At 45.2% G+C, this 25,538-nt stretch overlaps 1 pseudogene; it reads left to right on the forward strand.

Moving 5' to 3' along the window:
• The first annotated feature begins 13,322 nt into the window (after window positions 1-13,322).
• LOC144682434 (heterogeneous nuclear ribonucleoprotein D0 pseudogene) lies at window positions 13,323-18,272 on the forward strand (annotated as a pseudogene).
• The last annotated feature ends 7,266 nt before the right edge of the window (window positions 18,273-25,538 follow it).

Genomic DNA, 25,538 nt, shown 5'->3' on the forward strand with positions numbered 1-25,538 from the left:
CCTGCTTCGAGAACTCACCCACTGTCCTTGACTGGATGGAGAACCCCATGAAAATCCGAATGAGTGCTGATTCTCCCTAAGAACTGCTTTGGAACCGGGGTAAATTCCAATGTCCGTTTACTGCCCCCAGAGGGAATATCCAGCCTAGAGAGCCTGCAAATGGGAAAATAGTTCAGGGAATTGTAACCATTGACACATACTGGGAGCTGTACTTTGCTACCCTTGTTGAGTCTGTGACAGTGGTAGCTCTGGGAAGCCCCATTAACCTGACGCTCCAATTTCTCAGATATGAATAGGCATCTGATAGAAGCTTTTTAAAGATACAAAATGCTGCCTCCTGGGTAAGCTCGGTCATTTCTAATGTCTTTATTAAGTAACAAACACAATTTTTAGTGCTCCGCTAGTGGTGGTTGGGGGAGGAAACAATCAAAGAGTATTTTCAATAAATTAATTGATCCTCCTTCTCATTGAGAATACTCCTTTTTGATATGTAGATTTTGAACTTTCATGATTAGTAGTTTTATTCTCACTTGCTTTTTGTGTCACTAGAGCAGGAATGTATTAAGAGATTTAAGGAATGATGTGAGCTATTTTGAACTATAATTTTCTGCTTAAATCTAATGCCAGAGCAGCCACTCATTCTGTTTCCCTTGTTGTACGCAGGTGCCACCATTTTTAAAGTGATCTGTCAACCTGTGCCAGTTTATACCAAACTAAACAAATTGAAGACATTTTGTGTCTTTAGTTAGCTGATGAACAGAGAGATCCATTCTGTTTCCACTGATATAATTCCCACAAATTAACAAATTTAAGGCCCTTTCCAAGTTCTGACAAGCTAATCTGGGAGAGAACAGTGAAATTTGATTTGGCAGCACTATTGCACACATGAGTCAGAGATCTCCGGAACCTCTAAATTGGAGCAGGAACCTTTAGCAGTTTATTTATATATTACAACCAACTCATGAAGGTCATTAATTGGAATTACATCACTTGCACTAGTGCTGCCCTGAAGCTTAAGTTTACCAAAGTACTTCAAATATTCCCAGCCATTTATTTCAATTAGAATAACAGTGCAGCAACTGCTACACAGTTTATACGATGAGGTAGAGGGAAGTAAAAAGGTTTGTTGGGTCTGACAGAGACACTCCTGCTCCTCCTTCCGACTATCAGTGTTATAAATGCATTTACCTTATGAATCAAATCCTTCCCACTTCCTTTTTCTGCTGAGTTTCCCGGTTCCTGGAAACCCCTGCTGAAATGAAGAAAAAATTAAAATCCAGTTCAAATGGAGGCACACAGCCTCACAGTAAGATTCTACTGAGCGATCCTTCTCTTGAGAGCACCTCCACGATTTCCAAGGCAAGCAACGCTGACCATGCTTGTACTTGTACAGGAGGCAGAGGGAATACAAAGCGTAGAGAACTCTGGCAACCCTAGTTTCAGATGCCCACAGGAATGGACTAACTACTTGGTATGACAGCAAAGCTCTACATTGAATGTTTTGGTTATCTGTGGAGATAGTTATTGAATTGTGCCATCCTTTTGAAACACAAACTGCAGCAACAATCTATCAGGAACTGAGTTCTTGCCTGTTGTAATCAAAACAACCAGAGTCCTAAATGCTTATACTCTAAAGGCATTCCAGCCTGCTGAAGGAGACATGATAGGAGTGACGCATTACTCAATGCGGTCTTCTGTTCAGAAAGTCTATTTCTCCAGTGGGAGTAATGAGAAAAGCAATTATCTCAAAATCATACTAAATAAAAAAGGGTTGTTTGACCTTTACATTTATTGCCATCCATCTGTCTGGCAGCTCCTTCCACAGCTGGCACAAATGAATAGCGTTGGCCCGAGGTCGATTAATGATTTTTCCCTCCGGCAGGCTCTCTTATCTGCCATCTGGTCATTTTTTTTCTCCACTTTTTCCACCCCTTCCTGACTGCTTGTCTCCAGGCACTCTGGTCAGCAGCGAGGACTTCCCATGCATCAACTCCAATCCTGGTCAATTTGAAGTCTTGCTTGCAGACATCCATGTATCGCAGACAGGGGTGACCTGTTGGTCTCGTACCGATAGCAAGCTCACCATAGAGCATGTCTTTTGGGATGTAGCCGTCATCCATTCAGCTCACATGACCCAGCCAACTGGGTCACTGCTGATTCAAAAGGGCAAACATGCTGGGGATCGCTGCATGCTGGTGTTCTTCCATACTCGGCACTCTGTCTCTCCAGAAGATGCCTAATATCCATCTGAGGCAGTGGAGGTGGAAACTGTTCAGTCGCTTCTTTTCGTTTGCATAAATGTCCATGCCTCGCTATTTTAAAGGAGGGTCCGAGAACACAAGCCTGGTACACATGGAGCTTTGCATTTTCAGTTAGCTTGCTGCTGGTCCACACTTGACTTCTCAATTTTGACATGACGGCAGTGGCCTTGGCAATTCTGGTGCAGATTTCAGCATCAAGGGACAGATTGCTAATAATTATTGATCGAAGGTAGGTGAAGTTATCGACAACCTCCAGAGTGAGGTTCTCAATGTTGTTGGAAGGTAGAGTCTCTATGTTCTGGCCCATGGCTTTGGTCATCCTGATGTTGATTGTCAGTCCAAACTGCTTGCAGGCCCTTGAGAACTGACCTACAAACTGTTGTAAGTGAACTTCAGAATGGGAAGCTAGTGTGGTGTCATCAGAAAGCAGCAACTCATGAACTAGGATATTACGCACTTTGGTCTTGGCGCAAAGTCTTGCCAAGTTGAATAGCTTGCTGTCAGTTCTGGCATGCAAGTTGGTAACCTTCATTTGAGTCAGCAAAAGCATATAATAGCAGCATGGAGAAAAATATGCCAAAGAGAGTTGGTGCCAGGATGCATGCCATGTTTTAGTCCCTGCTGATCTTGAAAACCTCCAGTGATGCTCCATTGTAATTGGCAAAACTGGGAATGTTCTCGTGGAAAGAAGAAATGACACTCAGGAGTCCAGGCAGGCAGCCTATTGGCCACAGCAGTTTAAAGAGCCCATCTCTGCTGACAAGGTCGAAGGCCTTGGTGAGATTCAAGAAAGCAATGCAGAGTGGTGCACCCTGTTCTTGTAACTTCCAAAGTGAGAAAATCATGTCAACTGCTGATCTACTGGCTCTGAAGCTGCACTGGGACTCAGGGTAGATGTGTGATGTCAGGTTCTGCAATCTGGTCACAGCAACGTGAGCAAAGACCTACCTCACAATATTTAACAAAGAGATGCCTCTGTAAATGTTACAACCCTTGCGATCCCCTTTGTTTTTGTACAAGGTGGCTATTTTTGCATCACACATGTCTTGAGGCACAAATGTTTCCTTCCAGCAGAGACACAAAAGTACATGGAAATGCTGCAGCAGTGCTGATTTTCCACTTTTAATGATTTCGGGTGGAATGCCATCATTTTCTGGGGCTTTTCTACTGGCAAGACAGTTGAGTTCTACTATGGTGGGCTCACTGTCCTACATGACAGGAAGGTCTGGAATAATTCTGAGAGCTTCTTCAGTGACGATATTCTCCGTTGCCTGGAGTTCAAGGTAGTGCTCCATCCACATTTCCAACTGCTTGATAGGTTCAGTGATGATGATCGCCGTCTTTGTCTTCAGGGGGGCTGATTTGCTTGCTACAGGGGCTATTGGTGGGGTAGTAAATAGTGAGAAGGATAGCCTTAGATTACAGGAGGATATAGACGGGCTGGTCAGATGGGCTGATAAGTGGCAAATGGAATTTAATCCGGATAAGTGTGAGGCGATGCACTTGGGCAGGACAAACAAGGCACGGGAATACATGATGAATGATAAGACCCTGGGAAGTACCAAGGATCAGAGGGGCCTTGGTATGCATATCCACTGCTCCCTTAAGGTAGCGGGACAGGTAGATAAGGTGGTTAAGAAGGCATATGGGATACTTGCCTTTATTAGCCGAGGCATAGAATATAAGAGCAAAGAGGTTATGCTGGAACTGTTTAAAACGCTGGTTAGGCCACAGCTAGAGTATTGCGTGCAGTTCTGGAACACGCATTATATGAAGGTTGTGATTGCACTAGAGAGAGTGCAGAGGAGATTTACCAGAATGTTGCCTGGGCTGGAGCGTTTTAGTTATGAGGAGAAATTGAATAGGCTGGGGTTATTTTCCTTGGGGCAGAGGAGATTGAGGGGGACATGATTGAGGTGTATAAAATTATGAGGGGCATGGATAGGATCGACAGGAAGGGACTTTTTCCCCTTGGTGGAGGGATCAATAACCAGGGGGCATAGATTTAAGGTAAGGGGCAGGAGGTTTAGAGGGGATGTGAGGAAGATTTTTTTCATCCAGAGGGTGGTGGGAATCTGGAACTCACTGCCTGAAATGGTGGTAGAGGCAGAAACCCTCATAACATTTAAGCAATATTTGGATGTGCACTTGCTATGCCATGGCATACAAGGCTATGGGCCTAGTGCTGGAAAATGGGATTAGAATAGTTAGGTACTTGTTTGACCGGCGCAGACTCGATGGGCCTAAGTGCCTTTTTATGTGCTGTAGACCTCTATGACTCTATGGCTCTAATGCTTTCTTGATTCTTTCATGCATCCATCTGCAATTCCTAGGTTCAGCAGCAGATTGTATGCTGTTGCAGAGTTTCAATATTGATGGCCGCAATGCTGAGCAGTCTGCGAGACTTGGTTCTGACAGCTCTGAGAGTATCTAGATTTTATTTGCTGGGGACTTGCTTGTAGCTCATGAATGCTTTCCTCTTGGTTGCAGTAACTGGTTCCATTTCAGTCCAATAAACCACAAACTAGTCAGCATTCCTCTGATCTCTTTTCTTGTAGGCAGTGACTGCAGATGGTGTTGTGTAGATGCCTCCACTTTGACACTGCACTCAGGCCTTAGGCTTTGTTGCCTGAAAGAGACTGATTGAGGATGTTGAGGAACTCCTGGTCATTTCTGGGTCAGTGGTACAGCAAGTGTTGGTATGAGGATGACCTTTCTTTTTGGAGTGGTATAGTCTCCTTGGCTGAAGCCTGAATTTGCTACACACCAGAGAGTGGTCAGTGTCAGTCAGCATGTGATAGCTACAAGTGATAGGGCACTCCTAAGGGTGATATGCCTGGTGAAGATGAGATTTAGCTGTTTTCCATGGCATGATCTTGGATGTCTGCAGGGCACCTTGTGACACAGTGTAGTTTGGAAGTAGCTGTTCTTCACAAAGAATCCATGGTAACAACATAGCTTCAGCAACCTCCATCCATTTTTGATCACCTTGCCAAGTTCCTGCAGCCCTATGCATGTTGGCTAGGCTGTGTAGTCAGTACCCAGCCTTGCATTAAAGTCCCCTAGAAGGTACAGTTCCTCAGTGCTGGGAATTCTACTGATGGCAGCGTCAACTATGTCACAGAATTGACCCTTGACATCTAGGGTGGAGGTGAGTGTTGGGGCAAAGGTGCGCATCAGATTAACTGGCTTGTTGACAAGAGATGTGTAAGAAATCTCTCCGAGCTTTCTATGCGCGGGTTCAATCATCACGAATAGGGTGTTTTTTTACTGTGAAACCCACTCCATGTTCATGTGTTGCCTCTTGTACTTTCCCTTGTCAGAAGAACATATAGCATTCTCTTCAAGGAATCCTCTTTGAGTGATCCTAGTTTCTTGCAGTGCAGCAATGTCTACATCGAGCCTTGTAAGTTCTTTATTGATCACAGCTGTCTTGCGTGTGTCAGGTAAGGCCAAGACGCATGGTCCTTATGTTGCAGCTTGCAATGGAAAAGGCTGCTTTCTTCTTTGTTGAGCTTGTCTTGCCTGGTGCATAGATTTGCAACCAGCCTGTTGAGAGGTGACTTTCTGAGTTGCAAGCATCCATTGAAGCAAGCAGGCCATGGCGGGATAGCACATAACTGAGTGGGGTGTACTTAACTTGAGGTGGGCAGTAGCTAACCAATGAGACGCGATGATCCCTCCCACTGTCAGAAGTAACCCCTGGCGCTTGTGCTCTACACCAATCAAGCGAGAGCTTATAACTGGTAACTGTTTCTTCCCATGTTGTGCCAACGTTTACTATGAAGCTGGAGTGTCCTCTCCAGGTCACAGGCCTAGGCAAATAGTTTTGAGACCCTGAGTTGCCCAGTCATCAGGACACCCCTCTCGGCATTGCTGGTATTGTCCAAAGGAAAGGATGAAACCAGTACTGTCTGGTACCAGCTCTGTTGCAGGAGTTGCTAGAAAGCTGCCTGATAGATGACGGATTACTGCCTATAGGACTCCACTCCAGATTTTCTGTCAGGGTTTACTGCCTTAGACTTCTTCTCTCCCAAGACACCAACAAGGTAGTGGGGCTATTTACCCAGAGCTGGGGGACTGGTTTGAGGGCACCAGCACATAAACACATGCTGATGGGCTTGTATGCCACTTGCCTGAGGGCCAGGCCTGCTCTGAATCCCCTGTAATTTAGCCTGGGTCCGTGAGGTACCCAGTTTATGTATGTCACCACAGGGAGGCACTACATGGGGTTCCTGATGAAGAGGCAGTGTTCTGGCGGAAGAGGCTTAAGCATTTAACTCTCTTTTCACAATAGTTATACTGTTAGCCAACGGTTAGAGCCATGAGCAACAGGTGACAAGCAAACCGATCACTACAAACCACCCACTACACTAACACGCTTGACAAATTGCACCAACCGGAGATTTACTTTTTCAACATTAAATGTTAACATTGAAATAAATGGGAAGATAGCATTGACCAGCTGAACACTTCATGATATATGAGACCAGAATATAATAATAAAATTAGAGAAAACCAACCAACCCTTTCATTCCTATGTGTTTGTGCTGAATTATAAGGCATCAAATTTTCATGGTTTACTTCTAATTGTTTGCCATAACTTCAGTGGAAGCTGAACCTTGGAGAAACAAGTTAAATAGGGATTTTATAGGGCTTACATGCACTAAGAATTTTCATCATATAATCAATGATTGCTGGTAAGGTTTAGTGGAGAAAATAGTTCAGTGTTAATTCTTGCTGCCATGTCTGTTGTGGCTGTGACTCCAAGGTAGCATGCTGTGGTCCGTGACTACTGACAGCTCTAATGGTTTCCTCCCTCTTAGTCACACTGTTATGCTGTGACAGTGTGCGAATGTGAGGCACCTGGTCAAGGATCAACAGCTTGGCTGCATGCTGATAGATGGGTGGTAAGAGGGCAAGTGGATGGGATAATGAGCATGGTACTGTTCATCATTCATCCACCCACTAATTCTTGCCAGCTAACTATATGACAGTATAATGTCTGTACCAGGTGGTGGTGGCAAGATAATGCCATCTTCATGGCTGTTTCTTGAGAATCCAATCCTCGCTTCCAATGGTTCAATGGAGTGCACCTGAATTAGGAAGCAACAATTCTCCCATGAGGGGCCATGTTCTTCAGGGTCAGCTAACAGTTAGACAATGTTTACAGCTTTGACACTCACCTGACAAGGCAATGACATCTCCTCTGTGTCACAGGGGGCTGCATCTTCCGGTCGGTGAGCAGGGGTGGGGTCTGCTCGCCGACGCGTAAAATGACGTGGGATGACATGGGGCGAGCATCCCGATGTCACCCTGCGTCATTTATATTTCAGGTCGGCGGACACGCAGCCGTGTTGGCTGCACGCCTGTTGACCTATCAACAGCCACTTAAGACCATTAATAAAGTTATTAAGGTAATCAGTGGACCTGCCAGTCCAACCTTAAGGTTGGTGGGCAGGCCCGGAGCCCAGGCGAGTTCCTGAAAAAACATGAAACCTCATCCACGGGCAGGATGAGGTTTCATGAGGGTATTAAAATTTGTATGAAATCTCTAAATAAAAGAAATTGACAAGTCCCCAGCTCATGTGACAGTGGCACATGAGGGGACATGTCAGTAATTTTTTTCTAATCTTTATTTAATGTTTCAAACCTGAGCCGATCTCTGAGGTAGCTCTTTGCCTCAGGGAGATCTGTGCGCTCTTCATGCGCATGTGCAAAAGAGTGTACTCCCGGCTCAAGGAATCATCCCCCCCCCCCAACCACCCACCCCGCACAAGGAGTGCATAGCACTTCCTGGCAGACGTCACGCTGGGTGGGCCTTAATTGGTCCGCCCACATAAAATGGCGGCGTGCCCCCAACTGGGGGTGCCGATCGAGAACCCACCCGCTCGCGCCCGCTCCCGCACAACCCCCCCCAACGGGGGGAAGATCCTGCCAGGGGCTTCAGCATTGACGACCTACCTCTCAAATGGATCCTTCTGAAGTCTTGCTTTTAATATGCCCCGAGTTGCCCAAACCACACCAGCCCTGCCTCTGGCCCCTCACTTCTTCTGCAGTAGCCCACCCCGACTCTTATTCTAGCCTGTCCTCCCGCACAGAAAATCAGAAGTTCAGGCAGCCATTGTTAAAAGTCCGGTCCACGGAGCTGGGAATTCTCCTGTCTCTGCGCACTTGACTTAGGAGTGAATTTTAGGGCTCTCGAGTACTTTGTTTTGGTTTCCTTTATTAAGGAGGGATATATTTGCATTGGAGGCAGTTCAGAGAAGGTTCACTTGGTTGATTCCTGGGTTGAGGGGTTTGTCTTATGAGGAAGGCTTAAGCAGATTGGGCATATACGCAATGAAGCTTAGAAGAACGGGAGGTGATCTTATTGAAGCATACAAGGTTCTGAGGCAGTTTGATAGGCTAGATGCTGAGAGGATGCTTCCACTCATGGAATAATCTAGCTCTAGGGGGCACAATTGCAAAATAAGGTGTTTCCCATTTAAGATGGAGATGAGGAGGAATTTCTTCTCTCAGATTATCATGGATCTTCAGGATTCTTGACCTCAGAGGCAGTGGAGACTCCATAATTGAATATAATCCAGACTGAAATTGACCAATTCTTGAACCAAAGGGGTGTCAAACGTTATGGGAAACAAGCAGGAAAGTGAATTTGAGGCCAACATTAAGATTAGCCTTCATCTTACTGAATGGTGGGGCAGGCATGAGGGGCTCTTTTGACTACTCCTGCTCCTACTTCTTATGTTCTTAGATAAGGCCATAAAAAAGCAAATTGAATCATTGGCTTTGTATCTAGAGGCACACAGTTCAAAAGCAAAAAGGTAATGTTAAACTTATACAAGGTTCTAGAAAGGTTGCAATTTGTTTATTAAGTTAAGATTTAGACTTTGTTTAAGAAACAGTGGGACAGGATTTGTTGTCAATATGGTGGCAAGTCTAATAGCGCTCACCGTATTTATGCATAAATGTTACAGCAATTTCTGTTGTGGAGGAGATGCACAGTTAAATGTAAATATCCAGAATTTGCAGTCTGAGCTGCTTCATGAAAATGGCATCTCACCTTTTGTTTCCCTATTTTTTGCCCATTATTGCCAATAAAACGAGCCATCAAAATCTAAATATTGTCATTACAAGCTTAAGTACCCTTTCAATGTTATGAGAAGCATTAATGACTTGGAAGCAACCTTTCTGGTACTGAAAATTCATGATTATAAGTGTGGAGTCTCATTACTTCAAAGCTTGAATCTTCAGTGGGATTTTACAAGTGACAGATTTTATTTTATCTTACTTTTCCATTCTCTCTTTTTTCCTCTCTCAATTCACTCTTTCTTTCCCTCTATTTATTTGTGTTCATTATTTGATATTGAATTCTCCTCTTTGATTCACCCTCCTTCTCGGTCCTTCCTGTCTTTATTTCCCAATCCTTAAATCTCTGCTTAAGCAGGTATCCCATTGGTTGCTCTGTGCACTCAGACCTCAGATGCCTTGTTTACTTCGCAATACCATTATCAGTTCAAACTTTCAGTAATTTTGAGGGGAAAATATTTTTGAGCAGAATGGTGCAGGCACAGGTCTAACTAATGCCATGCTACAGAAAACTCTTCCTGATTAATACTAGAATAGGAATGGTACAGTATATTTGCAATAAAATGTTAGTAATGATATGGGTTACAGTAATGAAGTTAAGATAATGTTCATTAGAGCTGAGGTAATTTAGAGTGCTGTTATAGAGGTACAGTATTCAAAATTATGAAGGTTTATGATCAGGCAAAAATTGTATTATATAAAAATACAACATTGTATTAAAATGGTATAAATTTAAGGTAATCCAAAAAAGAATTAAATGGAACATGAGAAGCAAACATCTGGAATTCTGGAGGGGTTCTCTGGTGATTGATCAATGGAATCCCCAGGGAAATAATGTAAACAGCCTGGAAAGTTATTTTGTGCCATATCTCCCAAAGTAAGGAAGGAGATCAGAAGAATCTCATGGAAGCCCAGCCATCTTCAGCTGCTTCATCATTGACCTTCCTTCCATCATAAGATCAGAAGTGGGGAATTTTGCTGATGATTGCACAATGTTGAGCACCATTCGTGACTCCTCAGGTACTGAAGCAGCCCATGTCCAAATACAGCAAGACCTGGACAATATCCAGGCTTGGGTTGACAAGTGGCAGGTAACATTTGCTGCACACAAGTGCCAGGCAATAATCATCTCCAACAAGAGAGAATCCAACCATCGCCCGTTGATGTTCAATGGCATTACCATCACTGAAACCCCCACTATCTACATCCTGGGGATTACCATTGACCAGAAACTGAAATGGGCCAGCCATATAAATACTGTGGCTACAAGAACAGGTCAGAGGCTAGGAATCCTGCAACAGGTAACTTACGTTCTGACTTCCCAGAGCCTGTCCACCATTTACAAGGCACAAGTCAGGAGTGTGATCGAATACTCCACACTTGCCTGGGTGAGTGCAGCTCCCACAACACTCAAGAAGGTTGACACCATCCAAGACAAAGCGGCCCATGTTGATTGGCATCACATCCACAAACATTCACTCCCTCCACCACCTTCGCACAGTAACAGCAGTGTGTACCATCTGCAAGATACACTGCAGGAATTCAACAAGGGTCCTTCGACAGCACCTTTCAAACTCACGACCACTACCATCTAGAAGGACAAGGGAAGCAGATAGATGGGAACAGCACCGCCTGGAAGTTCCCCTCCAAGCCACACACCATCCTGACTTGGAAGTATATCACCGAACCTTCACTGTCACTGGGTCAAAATCCTGGAACTCCCTTCCTAACAGCACCGTGAGTGTACCTACACCACATGGACTACAGCGGTTCAAGAAGGTAGCTCACCACCACCTTCTCAAGGGAAACTAGGGACGGGCAATAAATGCTGGCCCAGCCCGCGAAGCCCACATCCCATGAATAAATTTTAAAAAGTTGTCATTTTTTTTTCCACCTAGAAGTTTGCCACAAACTGCTGGTGAAGCATTCTTTTGGCAGGATATTGGATGATATTATGTTGTGGAATTTTTCATCTTTTTCTAGCTGAGAGAATTTGAAACTGTGTTATGTTTAACAATTGTGTTTTTAACACAATGCAAACTTTCCTCAAAGGTTCACTTTTTGTCCAAGCACCAGCATTAAATACAAACTATGGGGTGCAGAACTGACCCAGAAGTCTGCAGTAATGAGAGAGAAAGTGCTTAATGTATTAATGAGCTAACTACACTTCTGTCATCGAAAATGAGAAAGAACATTTGACCTAATAGGCCATCATATGGTCAACAAGATGGCTATCCTCTTAGGAAGCAATTAATTCAGTGTCATCCTACAGGAGTATCGCTTCTAATTTTGGGGCTATTATCAGCTGCAGCATAAGACTTCCTCAAAAAGAGATAGCATTATAATTGTAAACCCAAACAGAAGGTACAGCCATTATTGTCGTACAACATTCCAACAGTAGCAATGTTGGAAATTAGCTGAAGAATGTGACAATATCTGCCACCCAGGCAGTAATGCCACATGCATTAAAACCATATCCGTGACTGTCTAGTGTCATAGCACAATAACTTGGTATTTCATGCACTGTTTAGAAGAGAGTTTATAGCAGAGGAAATTGTCAGTGTGGGAATTCCCTGCCCTGACTTTGCATTGTGCTTAATTGGAAGCTGTTTTTGAGGAATGTTGTGATATGATGTGCATGTGCCTTTAAGGATGTGTACCTAAAACTACTGTTCATCACTATCATCTTCACAGGGTATGATGTATTAGTCCCATGACTCATGGTCAGTTGGCAAGCAGGAGTGTAGAGATCAGATATATTATACATAGCTTCCTAGTGAATGTATCTATATACATACTTATCTTCAATAAAAAAAAGACACATTATTGTTTCACCAATTATTGTGTAAGATTGGCACATATATGTCAAACAGGAGAATAATGTAACAAGGAGCATCTTAACTTGCAAGCTCATTTTACAACCCGCGAATTAAGTGAAACTCCATTTTAGCAAAATTATTCTAGCTAATAGAATTCAAAAATTGAATACCTGCAAATGACTTCGGGGCAGACAGCTCCTAAAAGAGCTGTTCTTTGTGCATGTCTATTCATGCCCATTTGCTGCGATGTATTGATTTTTCTACCTCTTAATCCTCTCTTCTACTCTTTAAGTTCCCCTGATTCAAACAGCGATTGTGTTTTAGTAAAAAATGCAAGTTAACTATTAGTTTAAAATGGCCTCTATTTGTTAATTCAAACCCCATTCTCCAACTTTACTCTTACCCTACCCTCTGAACTCTGGTTAGGATCTGGACAAGAACTGAACCTGGATTTTCTTTCAAGCTTGGTGCCATGTACCCAAGACATGAAAAAGATCATTAACTGTTAAATCAAACCGGAAAGTGGACTTTACTGAACCAAAATATGGCTGCTACATGTCACATGATTCATAAGTTGGCTACAGTTGCTTGAAATTTCCAACAGCAGTTACAAGACAAAAGCTCAATGCTCATTCTTGTGGAATCTCACCTCTCTTATTGTGAGGACACATTACAATCAACAAAACCAGGGACCAGCAAATGATCCGTCTCCCCCAGCCTGGCCCTATAACAAAGGGGAAGCCATCAAAACTCGTTATACTTGCACAGGCACTAAAAGCCACCATTTATCTTCTGAGGTGAATAATGGATTTTGACCAGAGGCATAGAAACTGCTTGTTAGTCTGCAAGTGACTCATCAATGGGCAACATCACATGACCTAAACTTCTGGCCTTTGGAAAGCTTTAATATTACATTTCCAGACTCACAAATCAGTCCACTGTTTAAACTTCACTTTAAAAATTGACCTCACAAACAGGGTTAGGGGAAATACATCACAGACTATTTCAAAAATTGAACACCTCTGCTAATGGACAGATGCAGAGGAAAATAAAGGAGTTTTGTTTTACCTCCCTCCCTTGTCCACAACATTGGCATCAAATTCCTGCACTTCTCCGGACATTAAGACAAGGGGCAGAATTTAGTGCCCTGATGGAGGCACGTTTGAAGGTGAGTAGGTGGGACATGTGATTGGGCAGTATAATATTCATGGTATTGTTATACTAACACAGAATATTTACTGAACATAGAGAAGCATATAAAGCATAAACATTATTGAGACCAATCTTACTGTGCTGGCTGCATCTTAATGAGGCGACGTGAAGGAAGGATCTAACCATGTGATGTTGTATCACTTCCTGTGATGATGTACACAGTATCTGATTAAGATATTACACACTTCGAACCATGCCCTTATACTACAGGCAGAAGTGTGCAGGATGGAGATCCGGCCGCCTTCCTCCCTCCCTCCTGATTAAATCCAGGCAGGAAAGCTTGAGAGTATCCTTTTCGCCTGGAGGCCAGTTGAAGCTATTAAATGGCTACTTAAGGGCCTCATCCTGCTGCCACTGGTACTGTTGGTGAATGTGGGACACTTCATATGGGTTTACCTGCAGCTTCCTGGGTTGTTGGGAATAAGCTCGTTCAAAGGCACTCTGTGTCCGATTGAAGGATCCAACATCAGAAGGGTGGGGGGAGGCTGGATGTCAAACATCACCCTTGCTGTTCAGCCTCTACCACACCTGAATGGAGCCTCACTCCCTTGGAACCCCATCCTCCCCCACTTACCTCATTCTGAAGGATTCTTCAATGATTCTCTGGGTTTGCCCCAGTGCAATACCGGCAGTGGCCATGGGTCCTGATGGTGCTGCCAGTAATGGAGAGTTGCCAGCCCCTGATTGGCTGGCAATTCTCAGGGTGGGATTTCTGCCCTACTGGGCCCTTAATTCAATGGGAGGCCCAATGCTGCCCAAGTAAGTGCCTGATTACCTCAGAATAGTACTGGGCTTCCCATGGAAAGGTGACACAGGGCTCCCATCAGCTCTCCAAGAGGGCTGAACCCATCTCACCGACACTAAATTACATGCTGGCTTTTTGCACTGGACTACATTGGAATAACCAAAAGTCTCTGCTTCTGCCTCTCATCTTATACCCATCTTTGATCTTTGAGCTGTGGAAATAATCTGGAAAAATCTAGATCTACGTTTTCTCTCAACTTAGTTTCAAAATTCTGGACTTCTCTCATTATCAAGAAGACCCTTCTGCTTTGGACTACAAAGACTATATTGCAAAACCCAACTTCTGTCTCTGACCAGCTGCTCTGTTGTAATATCTAAAGGAATTTTGATCAGTTTACAGGCCTTCTCCCACCACTGCTGTGAATGAGAAATTTCAGCCTCCTGCTGAGCCTGTGATTGGTCCAGGGTTAAACTGTTGGTCAGCTTCTGTCTGTTTCTGACCAGAAAATCACTCCACTGGGCTGAAACTACTGCTGCCTCTGTATGTTATGTATCCTCCAATTTCACCATTATCTTTTTGATTCTAGAACTGACTCTATACAATTCCTACATCCTCACTGTCAATGAAATACTAACATCAGTCCATCCTCTGATTCTCTACCCTCACACAGTTTCAGGCCTTCACTCACTACACCTGTTTCCAAACTCAGACAACAGTTGTTGACGCTCCATGCTGACTCCACCCTGCCAACATCATTGCTGTCTCACCAGGGCTTCGGACTTCTTATTATCTCCTTTCGAATTCTTATTTCTCATTTACTATCGGGATTTTATGTATCCTCATTTTCATGTAACTTGAGCTTTACTGGAGTCCATCCACTCACACATTTTTGGCTGTTGCTCTGGACCTGAGTCTATCATTCTATTTCCATGTTTGAATTTTGCTTCACTTCTTTTATCTTTAACCCCTCCTAGAATCATCTTTTCTATCATAATAAGAACAAAAAAAACATTAAAACATAGTAACAGGGCTTGGCAATTTTTCCCCTTGAGCCTCCTCCGGCATTCAATAAGCTCATGGCTGATCTCATGTTATGGCACAGCCAATGGTAAATGCTGAGCTGCTCAAATCCCAAAGGGAAACTTGAAACAATTGCAACAACTGTCTTGCCAGTGATGCCCACATCCCATGAAAGAATCAAAAAAGAGGTCCTTCCGCTTATTTTTCCCCTCTTAGGTACCCTGCCCTCTAAATTCCCTCCCCAATGCTTCAATATTCCTCAAACCTCCTGCTCTTCTATTGCCATCCCAGGTTTCATTCCCTCTCAGTTAAGCCTACAGGTTTCCCTCTGTCTTTTGTGACATCCTCCAAGGGGTTCATTGTGGCATTCAACACTGGCTGGTTTTGGGCAGCAATCCCAGTTGCCCAGTCCAACTCTGTTGTCTACCTTTCCGCCAGTGAACCTGGAAGCTAACCTGGTCAATCATGATAGGGTCCCCCTTGTTCTCACTTATCACCCCACCAGCCTCCGCATTCAAAGGATCATCCTCCGCCATTTCCGCCAACTCCAGCATGATGCCACCACCAAACACAGCTTCTCTTCACCCCCCCCACTGGTGGCATTCTGCAGGGATTGTTCCCTCTGGGACACCCTGGTCCACTCCTCCATCACCCCCTACACCTCAACCCCCTCCCACGGCACCTTCCAGTGCAACCACAGAAGGTGCAACACCTGCCCCTTTACTTCCCCTCTCCTCACCATCCAAGGACCCAAACACTCCTTCCAAGTGAAGCAGCATTTCACTTGCACTTCCCTCAATTTAGTCTACTGCATTCGTTGCTCCCAATGCGGTTTCCTCTACATTGGAGAGACCAAACGCAGACTGGGTGATCGCTTTGCAGAACACCTTCAGTCTGTCCGCAAGCATTACCCAGACCTCCCTGTCGCTTGCTATTTCAACATTCCACCCTGCTCTCATGCTCACATGTCCATCCTTGCTGCATTGTTCCAGTGAAGCTCAACGCAAACTGGAGGAACAGCACCTCATCTTCCGACTAGGCACTTTACAGCCTTCTGGACTGAATATTGAGTTCAACAATTTTAGAACATGAACTGTCTCCTCTATCCCCACCCCCTTTCCGATTCCCCCCCTTTTTTTTCCCCAATAATTTATATAGATTTTTCTTTTCCCATCTGCTTCCATTATTTTTAAATGTATTTCCATCCATTGTTTTATCTCTACCTTTTAGCCTTTTTTGATTCCTTCACCCCACCCCACCCCCACTAGGGCTATCTGTACCTTGCTTGTCCTGCTTTCTACCCTTAATTAGCACATTCCTTTAGATAATATCACCACCTTCAACACCTCTTTCTCCTTTTGTCTGTGACATCTTTTGGTTATCTCCACCTATCACTGGCCCTCTATCCAGCTCTACTTGCCCCACCCTCCCCTAAAACAGCTTATATTTCACCCCTCTTCTATTTTTACTTAGTTCTGTTGAAGGGCCATTCAGACTCGAAACGTTAACTGTGTTCCTCTCCGCAGATGCTGCCAGACCTGCTGAGTTTTTCCAGGTATTTTTGTTTTTGTTCTGGTCAAACGTCTTCCTCTCCAACTGCCCTCCCCCACCCCACCCACCCCCACATCAGCTCTCACCACCCCTTTGGACATCTTCCTCTAGATTGTCCATTCATTTATGAACAAGGCCCTTGCAATCCATGAACTTATTGTGGATGATTGCATTGACATCATGGCCTGAATGGAAACCTGGCTGAATGGTGATGACACCTTTCTCCTTGATGAAGTCTCCCCCGCTCCCCACCTGGCTATATCTTCCACCACTTATCCTGTTAAGACCATCATGCTAACAATGTGGTGCTTATGACAAGCATCCCACCTTTTTTCTCCCCCTCCCTCTCATTCAAAATCATCATTTTGTATCACCCTCCCAAGAACAATATTTTTTTATCACCAAGGTTCCTTCACTGCTTTCCTCCCTCAGTCCCTACATTAAATTGCTATTTATCCTCAGTGTTTTCAACCTCCATGATAACTCACCATGCTCACTCTCCTCTGAGGTCACTGCCTTCTTATCTTCCATAAAATGTCCCCCTCCACGTAAACTCCCTGATCCACATTCACAGCCACCCCCTTGACTTTGCCATCTCATGTGGTCTTGGAAGTCCCATCATATCAATCATGGATAAGGCCATCTCTGCTCACTTCCTTATATCACTTATCCCTCCCCCTTCCACACCCCAACTCTATCTCTTTCTGTATATCCATCCCTGGAAAAATCTATCTCCCAAATTATTACAATTGCACTTTCAAAAACCCAGCCTTTGACTCTCCATTCACTGCCACTTTTCTGCAGTTCCTGATTTGCTCAACTGTACCCTCAGCCCCACCTTTGATCTCCGACCTCAAATCAAACCACTAGCCCCTTTCACCCTGGCAATTCCCCCTGCTTCCCTCCTTTGTTTGTTTGTTTGTTGGTGGACTCAATTGGGAAACAAGTAAGAAATATTTAAGGAGCCTCTTTCTAAATATTGAGAGATTGTAGACTGCATAATCAAAATGGATCCTGTGACTGGGCATTTGCAAGGATTTGGGTTTATCCTCTTCAAGGATCCTGAAAGTGCAGACAAGATATTGAATGAGGAATAGAAGCATGGTGGGAGAGTTATTGATTCCCAGAAAGCTCAGGCTATGAAGGGCAAGGAGCAAATCAAGAAGATCATTGTTGGTAGTTTGGACCCTGATTGTACAGAAGTAAAGGTGAGAGAATATTTTGGAACTTTTGGAGAGATCAAATCCATTGAACTCCCCATGGACACGAAGACCAACAAAAGAAGAGGGTTCTGTTTCACCATATTCAAAGAGGATAATCCAGTGAAGACAATAATGGAAAAGAAGTTCCTCAATGTTGCAACAAGCAAGGTTGAAATCAAATTGGCCCAACCTAAGGAAGTGTACCAGCAGCAGCAGTGGGGAGGCCGAGATGGGATTCATCGGAAGAGGAAGAGGACAATGCCAGACCTGGAGTCAAAGCTACAACAGTAACTATTGGAACCCAAGTTATGGAAATTATAACTATAGCTATAACCAGAGTTATGAACTTCACTCCTGGCCCCCATGTTAGCTGATATTTTCAATGATGTTCCCCTCTTCAGGTGCTGCTCCTTAAAATCTGCCATCATTGTTCCTCTCCTCAAAAAACAAACCCTTGAAGCTATTGTCCTTAAAAACTACTGTCCTTTGTCTAACATCCCTTTCCTCTCCAAAGTCTGTGAATGCATTGTCGCCTCCCAAATCCATCACAATCTTGCCCAGAATTTCATGCTTGATTCCCTCCAATCACATTTTTGTTCTTGTCACAGTACTGGAGTTTAGAAGTGTGAGGAGTGACTTGATTGAATTATTAAGATCCTGAATGGTATTGACAAGGTGGACGTGGAAAATATGTTTCCTCTTGTGGTGAGTCCAGAACTAGGGGGCACTGTTTTAAAATTAGTGGTAGCCTTTTTGGGACAGAGACGAGGAGAATTTTTTTTTTAAAGGGCTGTGCGACTTTGGAATTCTGCCCCAGAAGGCAGAGGAAGCAGGGTCACTGAATATTTTTAAGGCAGTGGTAGATAGATTCTTGTTAGGCAAGGGAATCAAAGATTATCGGGGTTAGATGGGAATGTGGAACTCAAAACACAAACAGATCAGCCATGATCTTAGTGAATGGCGGAGCAGGCTCGAGGGGCCGAAAGGCTTACTTCTGCTCCTATTTTGTATGTTCTTATGTTCATATCCTAAGAGACTTTGACAAATGTAAACTATCACACCTCATCCTTCTTGACCTGTCTGCAGCCTTTGACATGATTGACCACATCATCCTCCACCAAAGCCTCTTCAATGCAGCTGGGTGGGATTTATATCACCTGGATTTATTCTCATCTATCTAACTGCTGTCAGAGAATCACTTGCAATGGATTCCCTTCTTACTGCCATATTGTTACCCCTGGTGGCTCACTCCTATTTCTCATCTGAAAGCTCAGTGTTAATTTTCACATGTATGCTGATGACACCCACCTCTGCCTCACCACCACCTCTCTCAACTCCTTCACTGTTGCTAAATTATCAGACTCAGGACCCAGGAGAGTGGTAGGGGGGGGGCAGTGCAGAAATGCCAATCACTGGAGCTCGGGGGCATTTAGGCTCAGGGTTGTGAAACGAGTCCAGGCTGAGCAACAGACCTGAAAGACCGGCTTTAAAAAACAAAGTCAGCCTGACAGTTCCAATTTCATTTTTTGTCAGTTTTTCAGGTCAGTTTCACTGACAGTAGCTGTGAATAGCAACTGCTGCTGCTTCCCACTTTTGGGCAGCTTCATGGTTCCGATTTTTTTGAAAAGCCCACCAGAAAACCACAGCATTGCCTGAAGGCCAGCAGCAGCAGTTCCTATTCACAGCTACTTGTCAGGACAGTGCTTTCAGTTGAATATCTGCTTGAAAAATGGTTAGTCCCTGTAATCATTTTACAGCTAGTTGGATGCTGTGTGTGTTGGAGGGGTAAGTGGGATGGGGGCGGGGGGGTTGGGGAGGATGCTGGGTTGGGGGGATTTTGGATATGGGGGAGTGGTGGAGTGGGGTGAGGGGGTTTGGTTGAAGGAGTGGGAGGGCGGGCTGGTGGTGGGTGGGGTGAGGGTGGCAAAGTGGGGTGGTGGAGTGGGGGTGTGGAGAACTGGGTTGAGAGGTGGGGTGAGAGGTTGGGGTGAGGGATTGGGATGGGTGGGTTGCTGGGGGTGATGGGTGGGATGGGTGGGTTAGCGGAGGGCTGGGGTGCTGGGAGGATCACTTTTAAGGTTTAGTGCCAGAAAGTTAAACACTGTACACTTCTCAACATTTTTTTTTTGAATTTAAAGCTGCATATAAATAGTCTAAATTTTTATTATGCCCTGAAATAGACACAGTTCTGATGACATGCTGTATTGATGTATCAGAGGCTTGAGAATCTTGGGCCTCATCAAAATAATTATAAGAAAATTAAAACTGGTAGTGATGAACTTTTGCCCATTTTATTACTCATGAAAAGTCTGGGAATTAAATCCCTATTTGTCACTCGGAGATTGCATAAAGAAAGGTTTTATAAATTTCTACACCATCTTAGGTTCACTCCAGATAGTCTGTAAATTAATTGTGTACAACACAATTTGTATGACAGTTTCTGGGGGAAGGGAAAACAATCCAGCTCTTGAGTTAAGTCTGTACTGAATTTATGTACGTTGTATCATTCTTCTCTGAAAAATTCAGGTCAACAATTTAATCTATCCTGAATGGCTGATAGACGTCTGATGGACAGATCCTCAGGATAATATCATTAGCATAAATGGGGCTGATGCCATTTATGGAATATTGTGGGTTCGCGCCAGAGAAGTCAGAATGGTAAGGTTGTAATAGCTTCAGAGTTGAATTGTTTTGCAAATTTAGTGATTTCTTTGTAGCTACTTTCTTAACACCGGTTGATTGCTCTGTGATTAATTATCCTTAGAGAATCAGCATTGGATCTCCAATTTCACCATTGCTACCGTCACTCTGCTTACTGCATGCAGGTCTAATGAAAGAAAGACAAAACCTATATTTATACAGCACCTTTCATGATGTCCCAAATCACTTTACAGCCAATTAAATACTTCTGAGTTGTCATCACTGGTATAATGTAGACAATGTTATCAAATGGCGGAGCAGGCTCAAGGGGCCAAATGGCTTACTCCTGCTCCTAATACGTATGATCATATGTCATTTGGATGGATGAGATGAGCTTGCTAGATGGCCTTTGTCATCCATAATTATCTTGCAAACAGAGAGTGGAATCATGGCTAGATTTCTGTTTATTTTGTTGCTAATGGAAGTTTACTGAACATGCTTTATAGGGTGAAATTGCCAGGAGAGGTGTAGCGGGCTTATAGTGAATCAGTAACCTGTCTTATGCTGCATATAATTCTCAAGGGTCCTTACCATTGACTTCAATCTTGTCCTTTTGTCTAATTACCCATTATCCCACACTATCTTAGTACTTTTATGAGTTTTTTGAGTTATTGAAATATTGTGATAAAATTGTGATACATTGTAGATATTGAAAATATATTGTAGTGATAAGCAGCAATCAGCAGAATCTGCAGACTTGCTGATCAAGAAAGCACAGATATAATTGTGAACCATTCAGTCCTTGTCCTCTGGCCTCTTAAAAGTTGTGTCGCACAGAGATCTCTAATGCTTCTCACTGACAGTGAAGACCAATGTTGTTCAATGATTCCACTTTGTTGCTCAGTGTCATTTGATCTTTCTGTGAGATTACTGATAAAATAGAATGCAATTACACCCCTTGCATGAAATAATTATATTGAATAATATTAGGCATGCAGGAAGGAGAGAAAGTCTTCTACTTCTTCCACAGAATGGAAAAGATCTTGTGTCATTTATCTGATTGGCAGGTATTGAACCTTTCCCCCAAATATGAATTTACTGTCACCGTGTCCACAAGATGCAATGTGCAAAACATGCTAATGAGGCAGTCACCAAAACCAGTGTTATCATCTGCACAGTGATATAAATAACTAATGGGAGATATTCCTGTCAAACTAACAATATTTCATGTTGCTGTTAAAGTAAAATTTGTACGCTTTGGTTTGTTTAATAGTCGGGATGGGATCACCTATAGGGCACAGACAAGCTAACACTGTGTTGTATCATTGCTGCTCTTAATATTAATGAGACATGCTACATATAGAATGGGGTGATCTTTGTAACCAGATGCCAATAATGGGTGTTATCATTTTACTTGGGCCCTTCTGTGATCATTTGGTGAATTGGTTGGTGAATCTTGGAAGGGGAAAAAATGTGCATGATTGAGGGGGAGGGGGGAATAAGGGGCCCAGAAACAGGAGAAGCACCAGGGCCTATGACTTCCCTCCCTGGCCTTGACCAAACTGCTTATCTGACATTCAGATAGGATAAGCTGAAATTTCCTCCAATTAAATATTGGGAAGAATGAAACCATTGTTTTCAGTTCCTGATCCAAACTCCATTCCGCAGCTACTGACTCAATCTTTCTCCCTAGCAACAGTGTGAGATTTAACCTTAGTATCATGTTTGACCCAGAGACGAGCTTACGACTGCATATCTGCGCCATCGCTCAGAGAGACCCTATTTCCATTTCTGTAACATCACCCAACTTTACCCATGCCTCAGCTCACCTGCTGCTGGATCCCTCATCCATATCTTTGTTACCTCAAGACTTGACTATTGCAATGCACTCCTGGATGGTCTCTTTCATTCTACCTTCCATAAACTTAAAGTCCTCTGTACCTCTGCTCCTCATTTCTAATTCACACCAAAGCCTGTTCACCTATCATCTTTGTGCTCACTGATCTACATTGGCTCCTACTGAAGCAATTTTAAAATTTTCATCCTTGTTTCCAAATCCCTCCATGGCCTCACCACTTCCTGGGAGGAATTTTCCGAGGCGCTGCCTGCGAGTGTGATAGGTGGCGTGCGCGGAAAATATGGCGGGACCCGCTTCACCACGGCGTGAAGGCAGTTCGCGATTTTCCGCTTAGCCCGCTGACGGTGGGCCGCGTTTCCCACCATCGGTCAGCGGTGGGGAGCTAATTGTAATACGTTGGCATATAATTAAAAGGCCATCCTGCCAGGCGCTTGGAACCCCGCCGTATTGTCCGTCCACATCAGTGGGAAGGCACGCCGACTTGTTTCACAACAACACACAGGTGACGTGCACTTGGTGGCCTTCACTTTGGGGGAACTGAGGTGAGTGAGCAGCAGCGTTCTCCACAGCTCGCCCGTTGTTTACAGGGCCAGGGGCAACCGGGGTGGGGGGAGGTGAGAGAAACTGATGCCTGGCCCTGCAGGCGACTGCTGAGGGGTGGGGGGTGTCTGGGGACAAGTGCTGGCCAGCCTTGGAGGCGACTGCTGGGGAGAGGGGGTGGCAGTCAAGTGCTGCCCTGGCGCTGCATCCCACGCACAGGCAATCGAGGTGGGGGGGCAGGGTAAACGAGGGAAGTGGCCACGCATTAGGGACACCTGTATAAACTGACCATGCCTCTGCAACTAAGACAGATCAGGCGCAGCCACAGTGATATGATTGGGGCCAGGCTCCTAGCCTGCCTGTCCATGCAAGCAATGCGGAGGCATCAAAAGGCCACCAAGCGCTCCAGACCTTACCCCACTTCCCTCCCTCTCCCCATCAACCCCCCCGGCACAGACTTCGAGTCCGCCACCACTTTATTGGACCGCGGAGCAGTTGGACTTCACACGTTGTACAATCTCCTCGCCAATGCTGGCCATGTAGTAGTCACTGCTGGAGGTGCTCACAGCCCCTTGCAATCTCAGCATCCTGGTTTGGACCAGTGTCCCTCATGTCGCAGGTTGACAGGGCAGCCATGCAGCGCACTCATCTCTGGCCATCTGAGGGGTGATCAGCACACTCCAGCACTCCAGGAAGCATTAAGGGTTAGTCACACAGGGCCAGGAAAGGTGCTAAGTACAGTCATGGTAACCACGTCTCTCTCTCTTTCATGTTGCAGGAGGATCACATCAGGATCAAGGATCCTGGTGACCTAGCTGTATGCCTGATGGCCGGCAGAAACCATAGAAGACAAAGGAGAGAGCGACTGAGGCTCCTGGCCTCGCAAAGGCAGGAGCAGCAACCTCAGGAAGATGGGGCAGCAGGGGCTCCCGCACATGCTGCCCAGGAGTGACAGCGAGCCATGGTTGGTCAGCGCCTAGCGAAACCCAGGATCTATAGATGCCGCCTGCCATTCCTGCAGGTGACTGAGAACCAGTGTCGCTGACAACTGCTCATGTCTAGGGACCTGGTGGCTCACATCTGCCACTTACTGCAGGACTTGGTGCCAAGGGAACATGGAGGGCATCCATTGCCATTGGCTGTGAAAGTGACCCGGGTGCTCAATTTCTATGCCAGTGGCTCCTTTCAGGGCTCCACAGGGACCTCTGTGGGAATTTCACAACCCACACCCACAAATACATCCATGAGGTCACAGATGCCACCTTATCCATGGCACACAGCTTTGTGCATTTCGCCCGGGACCAGGACAGCCAGGATGCAAGGGCCATTGGATTCACCCTGATCTCGGGATTCCCATAGGGCTCGAATGCCTGAACTCATGAAACGCTCAGGCCTCCGTTGCTACACTCAGTGGGCTTCATCAATCGCAAGGGTTTCCACCCACTGAACGTGCAGCCTGTATGCGAGCACCACAAACGCATCCTGCAGGTGTGCGCACGGTTTCCAGGGAGAGTGCATGACACCTACATCCTGAGTCACTCACAGATCCCTGCAGTCTTCCAGGCTCCACAGGGGCTGCAGCATTGGCTCCTTGGGGACAAGGGCTACCCGCAAGAGGCCGTGGCTGATAACACCCGTGCAGGGGCCTCAGACTGCAGCAGAGCGACGCTATAATGAGGCTCATGCAGCAGCTCACAACTTGGTGGAGCAGACCATCGGGATGCTGAAGACGCAGTTCCGGTGCCTGGACCAGTCTGATGGAGCCCTGCAATACAGTCGTCGTCTGTTGCACCCTTTACAACCTGGCACTGCAACGGGGTGAGGAACTGGCTGAGGAGGAGATGGAGGAGCTGCATGTCTCCTCAATGAGCAGGACGCCAATAGGGATGAGAATGAAGGGGTCCTCGATGGTGAAGACGACGGGCTAAGGCGCTCACACTGGCTAGACAAGGCAGGCACACTTGGGAGGCTCTCACAGCTGCCAGATTTGTGGAGGATGATGACGACATGTAGTGAGGCATCCCCATAGATCCTCACATCGCAGTTGTGAACATTTGACTCCAGTCTGGCTTATCACAGCACCAATACCCTCTGTGAGAATGCGCTTGTCATGGAGATGCAGTGGAGGCCCTAATAGTCGCTCGATCACAGGATATTGATGACAACATGCAGTGAGGACACTCCATAGATCTTCACATAGCCCCTGAGAATGTCTGACTCCTGTCAGGCCGAGGACAGCTTGCTTGCTCCATGATCAGGGCCATCTCAGAGACACAATCATGGAACTTTACACACATCTGATGCCATATCCACCTTCAGCACCTCAGCCCTTCAGGAGCTGGTGCACAGCATCAGTGGTCGCAGATGCTGGTGTGATGGGGGCCAGCCTCATCTTAAAGGTGCTGAGAGCACACAGAGAGAATGAGAGAACCCTGTGGCACCTGTCCACTACATTCTGGCAGCAATGACCAGCACCGCTGAGGTGCAGGCATCAGTAATGTTTCCAGGGAGTGTGAGGCTGGAACATCACTGTGGTCTGAAGGCTGCACAGAGCACAGGGTAGAGGCCCTGGACTGAGACAACTGCCTTTTATCTTAT

This window comes from Cetorhinus maximus, chromosome 7 (assembly GCF_964194155.1).
Source record: "Cetorhinus maximus chromosome 7, sCetMax3.hap1.1, whole genome shotgun sequence".
NCBI classification, from domain to species: domain Eukaryota; kingdom Metazoa; phylum Chordata; class Chondrichthyes; order Lamniformes; family Cetorhinidae; genus Cetorhinus; species Cetorhinus maximus.